Below are 11,297 nucleotides of genomic sequence, written 5' to 3'. Positions count from 1 at the left end.
CAGTATTGAGTCTAGCTCTGTCACCCAGGCTGGAGTGCAGTGGTGTGATCTCGGCTCACTGCAACCTCCACCTCCCAGGTTCAAACAATTCTCCTTCAATATAACAATCTCTACTTTTTGGTTTTGCTTTTTGGTTTTGTTTTTAGTTTTTTTTTGAGACACAGTTTTACTCTGTCATCCAGGCTGGAGTGCAGTGGCGTGATCTTAGCTCACTGCAACCTCTGCCTCCCAGGTTCAAGCGATTCTCCCGCCTCAACCTCCTGAGTAGCTGGGACTATCGGTGCATGCCACCATGTCTGGCTAAGTTTTGTATTTATAGTAGACATGGGGTTTTGCCATGTTGACCAGGCTGGTCTCGAACTCCTGACCCGCCTGGGCCTCCCAAAGTGCTGGGATTTCAGGCATGAGTGACTGCGTCTGGCCCTAAATATTCATCTGTTAATGCTGATCTACAATGAGATTTTACATATTTCATCTTTGAAAATGTCTTTACAAAGGTAGGTATTGCCAAATACTGGTATCAATCCAAGACTATCTGGTTTTGATTGGGTATATTCATTACTTGGAAGGCTTTATATAATTCTATTATATGCTTAGATGGTTTGGCTGTGTCCCCATTCAAATCTCAACTTGAATTTTATCTCCCAGAATTCCCCTGTGTTGTGGTAGGGATCTAGGGGGAAGTAATTGAATCATGGGGGCCAGTCTTTCCTGTGCTATTCTCATGATAGTGAATAAGTCTCACGAGATCTGATGGGTTTATCAGGGGTTTCTGCTTTTGCTTCTTCCTCATTTTCTCTTGCCACCGTCATGTAAGAAGTGCCTTTCACCTCCTGCTGTGATTCTGAGACCTCCCCAGCCATGTGGAACTGTAAGTCCAATTAAACCTTTTTTTCTTCTCAGTCTGGGATATGTTTTTATCAGCAGCATGGAAACAGACTAATACAGTAAATTGGTAACAGTAGAGTGAGATGCTGCTGAAAAGATACCCGAAAATGTGGAAGTGACTTTGGAACTGGATAACAGGCAGAGGTTGGAACAGTTTGGAGGGCTCAGAAGAAGACAGGAAAATGTGGGAAAGTTTGAAACTTCCTAGAGACTTGTTGAATGGCTTTGCCCAAAATGCTGATATAAATATGGACAATAAGATCCAGGCTGAGATGGTCTCAGATGGAGATGAGGAACTTGTTGGGAACTGGAGCAAAGGTTATTCTTGCTATGTTTTAGCAAAGAGACTGGTGGCATTTTGCCCCTGCCCCAGAGATTTGTGGAACTTTGAACTTGAGAGATATGATTTAGGGTGTCTGGCACAAGAAATTTCAAAGGAGCAAAGCATTCAAGAGGTGACTTGGATACTGATAAAGGCATTCAGTTCTATAAGAGAAGCAGAGCATAAAAGTTTGGAAAATTTGCAGCCTGACAATGTGATAGAAAAGAAAAACCCATTTTCTCAGGAGAAATTCAAGCCTACTGCAGAAATTTGCATAAGTAGCAAGGAGCCTAATGTTAATCCCCAAAACTGTGGGGAAACTATCTCCAGGCCATGTCAGACACCTTCACAGCAGCCCCTCCCATCACAGTCCTGGAGGCCCAGAAGGAAAAAGTGGTTCGTGGGCTGGGCTCAAGATCCCCATGCTGTGTGCAGCCTAGGGACCTGGTGTCCTGTATCCCAGCAACTCCAGCCATGGCTGAAAGGGGCCAATGTACAGCTTGGGCTGTGGCTTCAGAGGGTGGAAGCCCCAAGCCTTGGCAGCTTACATGTGGTGTTGAGCCTGCAGGTACACAGAAGTCAAGAATTGAGGTTTGGGAACCTCCACCTAAATTTCAGAAGATGTGTGGAAAGGCCTGGATGATCAGGCAGAAATTTTCTGCAGGGTCAGGGCCCTCATGGAGAACCTCTGCTAGGGTAGTGCAGAAAGGAAATGTGGGGTCAGAGACCCCCACGAAGTTCCTACTGGGGCACTGCCTAGTGGAGCTGTGAGAAAAGGGCACTGTCCTCCAGACCCCAGAATGGTAGATTCACTGACAGCTTGCACCATGTGCCTGGAGAAGCCACAGACACTCAACTCTAGCCTGTGAAAACAGTGGGAGGGAGGCTGTACCATGAAAAGCCACAGGGGCAGAGCTGCCCAAGACCATGGGAACCCACCTTATGCATCAGCATGACCTGGATGTGAGACCTGGAGTCAAAGGAGATCATTTTGGAGCTTTAAAATTTGACTGTCCTGCTGGATTTCGGACTTGCATGGGCCCTGTAACCCCTTTATTTTGGCCAATTTCTTCCATTTGGAATGATTGTATTTACCTAGTATCTGTACCCCAACTGTATCTAGGAAGTAACTAGCTTACTTTTGATTTTACAGGTTCATAGGTGGAAGGGACTTGCCTTGTCTCAGATGAGACTTTGGACTGTGGACTTATGGGTTAATGCTGAAATGAGTTAAGACTTTGGGAGGCTGTTGGAAAGGCATAATTGGTTTTGAAATACGAAGACAGGAACCAAGTGGGGGCCGAGGGTGGAATGATATGGTTTGGCTGTGTCCCCATTCAAATCTCAACTCGAATTGTATTTCCCAGAATTCCCACATATTGTGGGAGGGACCTAGGGAGAGGTAATTGAATCATGGGGGCTGGTCTTTCCTGTCCTATTCTTGTGATAGTGAATAAGTCTCACAATATCTGATGGGTTTATCAGGGGTTTCCGTTTTGCGTCTTCCTCATTTTCTCTTGCCTCCGCCATGTAAGAAATGCCTTTCACCTCCCAGCATGATTCTGAGGCCTCAGCCATGTGGAACTGTAAGTCCAATTAAACATTTTTTTCTTCTCAGTCTCAGGTATGTCTTTATCAGCATCACGAAAACAGGCTAATACACATACTTTTCTTGATCCTTTCCTTTTAGCATATCATTACATTGTAGGTTAATCACCTCCAAATGAGGGTTAGGTAGAAGCTCCTCAACTGCACAGTTAAATGAAATATAGAATTTTTTTTTTTTTTTAAACAGGGTCTCACTTTGTCATCCAGGCTGAAGTGCAGTGGTGTGATCTCGGCTCACTGCAGCTTGACCACCTGGGTTCAAGTGATCCTCTTGTCTCAGCCTCCCAAGTAGCTGGGACTGTAGGTATGTGCCACCACCCATAGCTAAGTTTTGTATTTTCTGTAGAGACAGGGTTTCTACAGAAACCCTGGCCAGGCTGGTCTCAAACTCCTGGGATCAAGTGATCTGCCTGCCTGGGCCTCCCAAAGTGCTAGGATTATAGGCGTGAGCCCCCAAGCCCTGCTTGAAATATAGAAATTTCCTTTGCACTTGCACTGAGGACCAAAAAACCTGCTAGAACTGTGGTTTGAGCTCAGAAAATATATCTGCTGCAAATTTTGTATGGGAATGGAGATTTTGGTTCTTGTTTTAGCTTTTGATGACAGGAAATATATAAAGTAGCTTAACCTTACCTGTGATTCAAACAAGTTTAATAAATTTACTGTAGTATAAATTTCACAATAAGTACCTTTTTACCTTGTAATTTTAGATTAAATTCATCGAGGCCATGTTCTCACTTGTAAGTGGTGAGAACACATACACCAAGAGGGGAGCACTAGACACTGAGGCCTACTTGAATGTGGAGGGTGGGAGGAAGGAGATCAGAAAAAATACCTATCAGGTACTATGTTTATTACCTGGGTGAGTAAATAATCTGTACACCAAACCCCTGGTGACACACAGTTTACCTATATAACAAATCTGCTCATGTACCCCTAAACTTAAAATAAAAGTTTTTAAAAAAGATTTATTTTAAGGAATTAGCTCACACAATTGTGGGGGCTGACAAGTCTGAAATTTGTAGGGCAGGTCAGCAGGATGGAAACTCAGGCAGAATTTCAATGTTACAGTCTTGAGGCAGAATACTTTCTTTTCTAGGAAACCTCAGTCTTTGCTCTTAAGGCTTTTGACTAATTGGATGAGTCCTACCCATATCATCAAGGGTAATCTACTTTACTTAAAGTCAGTTGATTATAAGTGTTAATTATATCTACAAGATAACCTTAGAGCAATATCTAGGCTAGTGTTTGAACAAAGAACCGGACACCATAGCCTATCCAAGTTGACACAGAAAGTTTAACTATTACATGTGTTTGAAGGCATGTTCAGAAAATTTTCTGTCTCAGCCCTGAGCTCAAGAAAATCTTAACATCTCTTTGCCACCACTATGTCAATGAACTGCTGTATGGTAGGACAAGTCAGGATATTCAACTTCTTTTTTTTTTCTTTTTTTGAGACGGAGTCTGGCTCTGTCTCCCAGGCTGGAGTGCAGTGGCCGGATCTCAGCTCACTGCAAGCTCCGCCTCCCGGGTTTACACCATTCTCCTGCCTCAGCCTCCGGAGTAGCTGGGACTACAGGTGCCCACCACCTCGCCCGGCTAGTTTTTGTATTTTTAGTAGAGACGGGGTTTCACCGTGTTAGCCAGGATGGTCTTGATCTCCTGACCTCGTGATCCACCCGTCTCGGCCTCCCAAAGTGCTGGGATTACAGGCTTGAGCCACCGCGCCCGGCCTAGCAATTATTTTTAAAAATAAATTTTATTGTGTATATTTCAGGTTTACAACATGATGTTGTGGGATACACATGGATAGTAAAATGATTACAATAATGAAGCAAGTTAACATACCTGTCCTCTCACATGGTTATTTTTTCTTGTGACAATAGCAGCCGAGATCTGTTTATTTAACACATAATAAATTCTTAGCTGGGTGAGGTGGTTCACACCTGTAATCCCAGCACTTTGGGAGGCCAAGGCGGGTGGATCACCTGAAGTCAGGAGTTTGAGACCAGCCTGGCCAACATGGTGAAACCCCATATCTACTAAGAATACACAAAAATTAGCAGGGCATGGTGGTGGGCGCCTGTAATCTCAGCTACTCTGGAGGCTGAGGCAGGAGAATTGCTGGAACCGAGGAGGCGGAGGTTGCAGTGAGCCAAGATCGTGCCATTGCACTCCATCCTGGGCTGACAACAACAAGACTCCGTCTCAAAACAAAATAATAATAAATTCTTAGTAATAATTAATTTTATGAACTTTAGTCTTCATGCTGTACATTAGATGTCTACACTTACTTATCTTACATATCTGCTTCTTTGTATCCTTTGACTTATATCTTCCCATTTCCTCCCCGTCCCTGAACCACTTTTGCATTCTCTATCTCTGTAGTTGGGCTCTTTTTAAAAATATTCCATATATAAGTGAGCTCATGCAATATTTTCTTTCTCCGTCTGGCTTATTTCGCTTAGCATAATGTCCTCCAGGTCCATCCATGTTGAGGCAAATGGCAAGATCTCCTTTTTAAAGGCCGAATAATATTCCATTATATATATTTGTGACATACACATACACCCCCCCTCCACATACACATTTTCTTTATCTGTTCATCCATAAGGGAAACGCAAGTTAAAACCACTATGAGACACCACCTTACACCCATAAGGATGGCTGTTATCAGAAAGACAGGAGATACTAAATGTTGGTGAGGGTGTGGAGAAAAGGGAACCTGGCACACTATTGTTGGGAAATGTAGATTGGTATAACCATTACGGGAAACAGTGCAGAGACTCCTAAAGAAGTTAAAAATAGAACTACCATGTGACCCAGCAACCCCCTCTACTGGGCATATGCCCAGAGATGAAATCACCACCTTGTAAAATATCTGCTCTCTCGTGTTCACTCTAGCATTATTCACATTAGTAACTAGTTTGTGGCCAGGCACAGTGGCTCACACCTGTAATCCCAACACTTTGGGAGGCTGAGGCAGGAGGATGATCACTTGAGGCCAGGCGTTCAAGACCACTTCAGATAACATAGATAGACTCTGTCTCTACATTTAAAAAAAAAAAAAAAAAGTGCTTTTTCTTTTTTTTTTTTTTTTTTTTTAGACAGGGCCTTGCGCTGTCACCCAGGCTGGAGTACAGTGGCACAATCTCTGCTCACTGTAACCTCTGCCTCCCAGGTTCAAGCAATTCTCCTGCCTCAGCCTCCCAAGTAACTGGGATTACAGATGTACACTACCATGCCTGGTTCATTTTTGTATTTTTAGTGGAGATGGGGTTTCACCATGTTGGCTCGGCTGCTCTTGAACTCCTGGCCTCAAGAGATTCACCCACCTTGGCCTCCCAAAGTGCGGGGATTATAGGCATGAGCACCTGACCTTCCACAAAAAGTTAAAAAATAAGCCAGGTGCAGTGGCTGGCACCTGTGGTCCAAGCTATTCAGGAGGCTGAGGCAGGAGTATTGCTTGAGTCCAGGAGGTCAAGGCAGCAGTGAGTGATCATTGTGCCACTGCACTACAGCCTGGGTAACACAGCAGGACCCTGTGTCTTAAATAAAGAAGAAAAAAGTCGTCAGTTTTGAACTGGTAAAATACATACAACAAAATTTACCATTTTAACAATTTTAAAGTGATATAGTGGTGTTAAATACATTCAGAATGCTATGCAACCATCACCACTGTCTAGTTCCAGAACTTTTTAATTACCCCAAACAGAAACCCCGTACTCATTAAGCAGTCGCCCCTCATTTCCCCCATGCATCCAGCTTCCGCAATCTGCTTCTGTCTCTATGGCTTTGCCTATTCTGGACATTTCATATAAATAGAATCACATAATATGTGGCTTGTTGTGATTGGTTTCTTTCATTTCGCATGTTTTCAAGGTTCATCCATGTTGTAGAATGTATTTTTGTGGATGACTACTATTCCATTGTATGTATATAACACATTTTGTTTATCTATTCATCTGTGGATGACATTTGGGTTGCTTTCACCTGTTGGCTTCTGTGAATAATGCCACTGTGAACAGTGGTGTGCAAATATCTATTCCAGGCTGTGCTTTCAATTCTTTTGGATATATACCCAGAAGTGGAATTACTGAACCATATGGTAGCTCTACATTTAATTTTTTGAGAAACTGCCATGCTGCTATCCACAGCAGCTGCATCATTTTATGTCCCATTCCCACCAGCAATAATGCACTTTAGCCCATGTTTTAATTGGGTTGTTTGTCTTTTGGCTGTTGAATTGTGAGAGTTCTATTTTATTTATTTATTTATTTATTTATTTATTTATTTATTTATTTATTTATTTATTTATTCAGGAGACGGAGTTTCACTCTTGTTCCCAGGCTGGAGTGCAATGGCGTGACCTTGGCTCACTGCAACCTCCGCCTCCCGGGTTCAAGTGATTCTCCTGCCTCAGCTTCCCATGTAGTTGGGATTACAGGCATGTGCCACCATACCCAGGTAATTTTGTATTTTTTAGTAGAGACGGGGTTTCTCCATGTTAGTCAGGCTGGTCTCAAACTCCTGACTTCAGGTGATCCACCTGCCTCGGCCTCCCAAATTGCTGGGATTACAGGCATGAGCCACTGCACCCCCCCGAGAGTTCTTTAGATAGGATGGATACTAGACCCTTATCAGATGTTTAATATGCAAATATTTTCTCCCATTCTATTGCCGCTTTCCACCTCTTCTCTATCTTGCATTCTCATTAGGCCTAAGCTGGTATGTATAATGATCCTACAAGTCTTGCAAGCTCTGTCTGGGAGAAAATATTATCTTTTCATTTTCTTTATAGTGTCTTTTGATGCAAACAGTTTTTAATTTTGATGAAGTCCAACTTATCTATTTTTTCTTTTGTTGCTTGTGCTTTTGGTGTCATATTTTAGAAACCATTGCCAAATCCGGGTCATGAAGATTTCTCCCTAAGTTTTCTTCTAAGAATGGGATAGTGTTAGTTCCTACTTTTAGATTTTTGACCTATTTCTAGTTAATTTTTATTTATGGTGTGAAATAAGTGTTCAAATTCATTATTGTGGAGGTAGATTATCTAATGTCCTTTCCCTTTTCCCCAAGGAACTCCCTATAACTTTTTTATAGGACCAGACTAATGGCAATAAACTCTCAGCTTTTGTTTATCTGGGGATGTCTTAATTTCTTCTACATTCTTGAAGGATAGTTTGACTGGAATAGAATTCTTGGTTGACAGTTTTTTTTCTTTTAGTTCTTTAAATATGTCATTCCACTGCCTTCTGGCCTTAATGGTTTCTAATGAGAAACTGGCTGTTATACTTATTGATTATCCCTTGCACATTATGATTCCCTTCTCTCTGCTTTCAAGTTTGTCTCTTTATATTTGGCTTTTGAGTTTGATGATCTGTCTCAGCGTGGATCTCTTTGAGTTTAGGAGTTTGTTGAGCTTCTTGGATGTGTGGATTCATGTCTTTTATCAGATTTTGGGGCATTAATTCTTCAAATTTTTTTATGCCTCTTTCTATCTCTTCTCTTTCTTGCATTCTCATTATGCCTAAATTGACATGTTTAATGGTGCCTCACAATCTCCTAGTCTCTGTTCATTTCTTTCTTTCTCTTTCTTTCCTTCTTTTCTTTTCTTTTCTTCTCTTTCTTTCTTTCTTTCTTTCCTTCTTTCTCTTCCTTCCTTCCTTCTCTCTTCCTCTGTTTCTATCTTTTATGAGACAGGATCTCACTCTGTCACCCAGGCTACAGTACAGTGGCATGATCATGGCTCACTGCAGCCTTGAAATCCCAGGCTCAAGTAATCCTCCTGCATCAGCCTCTTATCTCTACAAAAAATACAAAAATTAGCTGGGTGTGGTGTCACACACCTGTAGTCCCAGCTACTCTGGAGGCTGAGGTGAAGGATTGCTTGAGCTGGAGAGGCAGAGGTTGCAGTGAGCTGAGATCACATCACTGCACTCCAGCCTGGGCAACAGAGACCCTATCTAGAAAAAAAATTAAATAAAAAGCAAACTAGACACCATATATATACACACACACATACACACGTGTGTGTGTATATATATGTATTTATATTTTGAGATGGAGTCTCACTCTTGTCGCCCAGGCTGGAGTGCAATGGCACAATCTCAGCTCACTGCAACCTTCACCTCCCAGGTTCAAGTGATTCTCCTGCCTCAGCCTCCTGAGTAGCTGGGATTATAGGCGCCTGCCACCATGCCTGGCTAACTTTAGTATTTTTATTTTGTGTATTTTGCATCTTTTAAATTATTATTATTGTTATTGTTATTATTAGAGACACAGTCTCACTCTATCACCCAGGCTGGAGTGCAGTGGTACAATCTCAACTCACTGCAACCTCTGCTTCCCAGGTTCAGGTGATTCTCCTGCCTCAGCCTCCCAAGTAGCTGGGATTACAGGCACTTGCCATGACACCTGGCTAATTTTGTATTTTTAGTAGAGACAGGGTTTCACCATGTTGCCCAGGCTAGTCTCCAACTCCTGACCTCAGGTGATCCACCTGACTTGGCCTCCCAAAGTGCTGGGATTACAGGCATGAACCACTGTGCCTGGTTGACACCTTTAATATAATGATATGACTGAAAAGGAAAGAAAGAGGGCGAGGCGTGGTGGCTTACACCTGTAATCCTAGCACTTTCGGAGGCCGAGGCGGGCAGATCACCTGAGGTCAGGATTCCGAGACCAGCCTGGACAACATGGTGAAATTCTGCCTCTACTAAAAATTTAAAAATTACCTGGGCATGGTGGTGGGTGCCTGTAACCCCAGCTACTTAGGAGGCTGAGGCAGGAGAGTCGTTTGAACCTGGGTAGAGAAGATGCCACTGCACTCCAGCCTGGGCAACAGAGTGAGACTCCATATGAAAGAAAGATGGAAGGAAGGAAGGAAGGAAGGAAGGAAGGAAGGAAGGAAGGAAGGAAGGAAGGAAGGAAGGAAGGAAGGGGAAGGGAAGGGAGGGAAGGAAGGGAAGGAAGGAAGATGGAAGGAAGGAAGGAAGGAAGGAAGGAAGGAAGGAAGGAAGGAAGGAAGGAAGGAAGGAAGGAAGGAAGGGGAAGGGAAGGGAGGGAAGGAAGGGAAGGAAGGAAAAGAAAGAAAGAAAGAAAGAAAGGAAGGAGAGAGAAAGAAAGAAACAGAAGAAAGAAAGAGAAGAAAGAAAGAGAAAAAGGAAAGAAAGAGAAAGAAAAAGAAAGAAAGAAAGGAAGAAAGAAAAAAAGAAGAAAGAAAGAAAGGAAGAAAGGAAGGAAAAAAGAAAGAAAGAGAAAGGAAGAAAGGAAAGGAAAAGAAAGGAAGGAGAGAGAAAGAAACAGAAGAAAGAGAAAAAGGAAAGAAAGAGAAAGAAAAAGAAAGAGAAAGGAAGAAAGAAAGAAAGAAAGAAGAAAGAAAGGAAGGAAAAAAGAAAGAAAGAGAAAGAAAAGATGAAGGAAGGAAGGAAGGAAGGAAGGAAGGAAGGAAGGAAGGAAGGAAGGAAGGAAGGAAAGGCAGGCAAAGCGAAATTACTCTCTAGGTGTTTGCAGATTGGCTCTGTGTTGGGAGAACTTTTTCAGTGCCTAACCTGGTCATTTACAACTCTTTCTTAGCCTTCACTTTCTGTTTCTTCTGAGCCTAAAGACCATGTGGAGGTGAATGCTTGTGCTCTTCTCAGGTCTTTTCTGGGCATGCATCCTGCCTGGGCATGTGTGTGGATTTCTAGGTTCCCCAGTATACAGAGGAGATTTTCCAGACCTCCTATTCCCCCAAAGTCTCACTCTCCAGCTTTTCCTCCCAGGCTTTCTTCATGTCTTCTTTGCCCCAATGTTACGTTTTTCCTGGGGTGGCAGCAGCTAGTTCATTTATCTTCCAGTTTTCAAGAATGTCCTCTGCACAGCTTCTCCACTCTGATAGATTTCTGAGTTAGGCAAAACAAAGAGAAGCCTCTTATATCAATCCTTCGGGGAAGACCGTCAGGTGAAAACAGATAAACACAATTTCTCGGGAACAAAGTCCACTCTGTTCCCTCTGGAACCAGTTACCAGGAATGCTAGCTGCCATCTTCCATGCCAAGGAGGGGTGTGGGGAAAGGCTCAGTTAAAACACCTCGAGGGGCCAGGCACGGTGGCTCACGCCTGTAATCCCAGCACTCTGGGAAGCCGAGTTGGGAGGATCACGAGGTTAGGAGATTGAGACCATCCTGGCTAACATGGTGAAACCCCGTCTCTACTAAAAATACAAAAAGCTAGCCGGGCGTGGTGGCGGGCACCTGTAGGCCAAGCTACTCAGGAGGCTGAGGCAGGAGAATCACTTGAACCTGGGAGGCAGAGGTTGCAGTGAGCCGAGATCGCACCATTGCACTCCAGCCTGGGTGACAGAGCGAGACTCTGTCTCACAAACAAAACAAAACAAGACACAAAATAACACCTCAACACTCTCCTTCCCCTACAGTAGCTTTTCTGGTTAAGTATTTGCTTGGTTGTGGTAAACCTTTGACTATATTTTAGAGTT

This window comes from Colobus angolensis, unplaced genomic scaffold, assembly GCF_000951035.1.
Source record: "Colobus angolensis palliatus isolate OR3802 unplaced genomic scaffold, Cang.pa_1.0 Scaffold24, whole genome shotgun sequence".
Lineage (NCBI taxonomy): Eukaryota > Metazoa > Chordata > Mammalia > Primates > Cercopithecidae > Colobus > Colobus angolensis.
The sequence above is the reverse complement of the archived record's forward strand: the minus strand, read 5'-3'. Positions refer to the sequence as shown.